Source organism: Gekko japonicus, unplaced genomic scaffold (genome assembly GCF_001447785.1).
Source record: "Gekko japonicus isolate JY-2015 unplaced genomic scaffold, Gekko_japonicus_V1.1 scaffold5513, whole genome shotgun sequence".
Taxonomy (NCBI): domain Eukaryota; kingdom Metazoa; phylum Chordata; class Lepidosauria; order Squamata; family Gekkonidae; genus Gekko; species Gekko japonicus.
Genome location: NW_015177189.1, coordinates 37409 through 41800, shown reverse-complemented (window position 1 = coordinate 41800; position 4392 = coordinate 37409). Strand labels below are relative to the sequence as shown.

The 4392-nt window shown below is 49.5% G+C and overlaps 1 protein-coding gene across 1 annotated transcript in view; it reads right to left on the bottom strand.

The window, feature by feature from the left end:
• The window catches only part of LOC107124876 (protein amnionless-like), a gene marked incomplete at its 3' end in the record, with an annotated part of 21651 nt that overhangs the window by 3593 nt on the left and 13666 nt on the right, over positions 1–4392 (bottom strand). The window lies entirely within an intron of this gene.

The window sequence follows — 4392 nt, the reverse complement described above, 5'->3', positions numbered from 1 at the left end:
CCCCCCGCGAGGACAGATTCTCCCCCCCCCCCCCCCCAATAACTAGCAATCTAAAACAGTCCAGTGGAGCCTGAGCGGTGTGTGTTGCCTTCTGACACACTTCCGGTGATGTCAGGGGGTGTGGCATACGCAAATAAGTTATGCTAATGAGCTCCTGCACCTCTTTTTCTACGAAATGACCCCTGCTCTAGACTACTGCCAGAGGTAGCGACTGTGTTGTGTTGCATAACTGTGTTGTGTTGCGCATGATGAAAGACTGTTGTGTTGCGCATGATGAAAGACAGTTCAGAGTATGGAGTCAAGGGATCTTCCTGCATTATCATACTGTCAGTCACAGAATATGTGGCTGAAATTCTTTTCTGTTTCTAGAGCTTCATGTGTATGTGTGTAAAGTGCTATCAAGTTACAGCTGACTCGTTGCAAACTGGTAGGGTTTTTTCCCAAGGCAAGAGCCATTCAGAGGTGATTTGCCATTGCCTTAGGGTTGCCAGCCTCCAGGTGGGGCCTGGAGATCTCCTGCTTTTACAACTGATCTCCAGGTGACAGAAATCAGCTCCCCTGGAGAAAACGGTGGCTTCGAAGGATGGACTGTATGGCATTGTACCCTGCTGAGGTCTCTCCCCAAACCCTGCCCTCTCTTGGATCCACCCCCAAAGTCTCCAGGTATTTTCCAACCCAGGACTGGCAACTCTATGTTGCCTGCTTCTTCATAGCCACCCTGGACTTCCTTGACAGTCTCCCATCCAAGTACTAACCAAGGCTGACCCTGCTTAGTTTCCAAGATCTGGCAAGATGGTGCTAGTCTGGGCTATTGGGTCCGGGCTACAGTTGGGTACTACTCTGAAATCCGAATGATCTATTTCCAAGTCTTGTGGTATTCCAAAATCCCAGCATCTTTTTTTTTGTCTTAAAGTTCTGCCTCCAAATCTGTTCCATTTTTAAAGCCTTATATAATATGGACAGAAACAATAATCTTGGGATATACGTAATGCCTTGTGGTCTGTTCAGATATACAGGAAGTCCATTGGGGGTTGAAGGAACCGGAAAGCAATTTGGGACATGTGATGCCAATAAGCATTTTTGCCATTTGATTTGATAGAGTTTTCCACACTAAAGCTTAAGTTCTTCTCGGCAGGTGAATTTGGAACTTCTTTATACATCACATTTCTCATTGGGCATGGATTCAGTAATGCTCAGAGTACCAATGCTAGGGTACAATATCACTAATCCTCTGAATCCCAGAGCCAGGAGGCAACATCAGGGGAAGGCCTCAGCCTCCAGGCCCTGGTTTTGCCCCTCCAAAGGAACTGGGTGAAGCCACTATGTGAGACAGGATGCTGCACTAGTAGGCTTGCCAAGTCCCCCTGGGGGGCGGGGAAACGCCCGCCCCAGAGGCCCATTCCCCGCCACCGGGGGGAACCTTACCCCGACGTGCGCGTCACCAGGAAGTGACGTTAGGATGCCGGGCATGCTGGGGGCGGGGCCACGAACATCGGAGGGAAAACTCTATGGTAACGTCACTTCTGGGTGACATGCGTGCGGTGCGCGCATGCGCGCCAGTCGCCGCCCGGGAGTCTCCCACTGCGGCTGAGAAAGGACTTGGCAACCCTATGCACTAGATGGACTGCTGATCTGATTCAGCAGGGCTCTTCTTATGTTCTTAATATCAGCCAGAAAGCCTTGCCCTCTATGCCCTGTTAGTTAGCCCTCCAGGGCAACTGGATCTCCATCAAGTGAGGCGAGATGGTGGACTAAATGGACCTCTGGTCAATCCAGCAGGGCCATGGCCCTTCCCCAACATGTGCAAACATCCTCACTCATTTCAGTGGATCTGTATACTCATCCTGTCCCACACAAGGGTTTACCCTCCATGGAAGAGCCTCCAAGAACATTTAATACAAGGCCTTGCTCATAGAGGGTCTGCTGAAAACAATGCCCCTAGGGCACCAGGCACAGCTGGCTCATGGTAAGTAACTGAACAGGACTGGAAGCTTTCTTCCATTGTGAGATTTCATAGGTGGTACAGTCCAGTCTGTAAAGGAACTCAACCCTGTTCTCTCTCCTGTAGGCCTTCACAGGAATAGATAGGGGATCAGGTCCTACAATTCCATCCCACTAATGGAGGATCTTGCCATCAGAAGAAAGGCTGTCAACATGAGGGGACCAGGGGGAACCAAATTCCAAGGACCTTGGTGATCCTAGCGGCCCATGGAGCCAGTCATGCCATGCAGTCTTGGGGGGGTGGGGGTCTTGAGCAACCTTGACTAGAACGTTCAGTTTTACCACAGCAAGAGCCTCTTAGGACAGAGGGAAGCTCTGCCACTAGGGAAAGGAGATATAGGATCCAACCTGGAGGATCTAGTCTTAGCTTTTGTAGATATGTGTAGCTAGCACAGATTTTTGGAAATGGAAAGTGCTGTCAAGCGACCACCAATTTATGGCGACCCTGTAGGGTTTTCAAGGCGAAGGGAGGGGGTTTGCCATTGCCTGCCTCTGTGTAGCAACCCTGGGCTTCCTTGGTGGTCTCCCATCCAAGTACGAACCAGGGCCGACCCTGCCTAGCTTTCCGAATCTGATGAGACTGTCCTCACCTGGGCCATCCATGTCAGGGCAAAGGTGCACAGATTACTATTTTGGGGCAATTCAGTATTTTTGAGGGCAAGCAGACTCCTCACAGGGATAAGGCATAATATTCCCACCATAGCTGGCTTACTGCTCTAGACATATGACAAAACTAATACGCTGCACTTTTAGAAGTCACTGGAGAGGATCACGGAGAAGTCTCCCACAAATATTCCATGTGAATAGGCCTCCAGTGGGAAGCCGTGGATGACAATAAGCTTGACAACGTTATTAGCAATATACTAGCCAGTGTGTGTGTATGTGTATGTGTATGTGTGTGTAGGGGTAAGTCACAGCTCTCTGCTAGTGTGACTGTAAACATGCCATCCACGAAACTGCTTCTCATCCTTCCTCAGCTAGGGAATTTAATATGAAACAAACAATACACAGGGGCTGCTGAACATAGTGTATTACTGAAATTCATATTTAATTCATTAACCATCTTCTTTCTGTTTAATATTAATGAAGCTGTCATGGATTTGCACATAATCCAGAGTGCGCGTAAGGACCAAGAACCGTACGAACCTCGCTGCAGAGAGGGCAAGGCCGAGCACCAGCGGGAAACTGGGAAGGCGGGTACACGGAGGGGTGGCCAGCACTGACTGAGTGACATCCCTCCTAGGTAAGACCTAGAAGTGACATCATGCCTCTCTAGGAATAGCCAGAAACTCTATAGCAAAACCATAGGTAGCTATGGTAAAACCATAGAGCTACCTGCAATTCCTAGAGATGACGGACATCACTTTTGAGTTTTCTGGAGAAGTGACATCATGCTGTTAGCCAAAGAGTCTCTCCCCCCCCCCTATTTTTCCCCCCACCACTGCTTGGAGTGGCAACAGGGAATGAGCTCCAGAGGTGGGGGATCCCTTGCCCCCAGTGGGGACTTGGGAGCCGTACTGGTGAGTTTACATCTAACTCCTGGGGAATTTAGATTGTATGGGACCAGGAGATCCCGCTCCCCAGATAAAACAGCAGTATCACCATCGTCTAGAGAAGGGGATTCCAATCTTGTTCAGACTGTGGTCACTTTGGGAACTTTGAAAACAGGGAGTGTGGGCACCATTGCAAAATGGCTGCTGTGGGTTCGGCAGATCTCGAAAATGTCAAGAAGTTGCAAGGCATCCATCCTCCAATGATACAGGATGCTCTCTGCAGGTATAAAGGTGATGTCTCCCAGGTTCTTCTGTGTGGTTTACTGGTCCATGTAGGTGAAGGAACGCCAGGAGCAGCTGTTTATTTCAGGGGAGCAGCAAACGGGCCTCAGGAAACTTCTTGGTGGGTTCCACGCTGGTGATTACTGATCTAGAACTCCATATGCATTTCACAGCTGCAAGGTGAGTGGACTTTCCCATTCACTTCAGTGGAGGAGGTTGCTTCTCATGGGCATCGTTTGCATGCCCAAGGCACCCCCTTCCATTGGCATGAATGGAGAAGACGGCAGAATTGGAAGCTCTACATAAACACTGCTAATTTTTTATCTGGAATCTACAGTCAGTTACAAACACTTAGGTAGTTTGGTGTAGTGGTTAAGTGTGCGGACTCTAATCTGGGAGAACCGGGTTTGATTCCCCACTCCTCCACTTGCACCTGCTGATGTGACCTTGGGTCAGTCACAAGCTCTGGCACAGCTGTCCTTGAAAAAGAGCAGTTTGTGTCAGAGTTCTCTCAGCCCCACCCACCTCACAGGGTGTCTGTTGTGGGGAGGGGAAGGGAAAGGAGTTTGTAAGCAGCTCTGAGACTCCAAGTGAAGGGCGGGGTATAAATCCAATC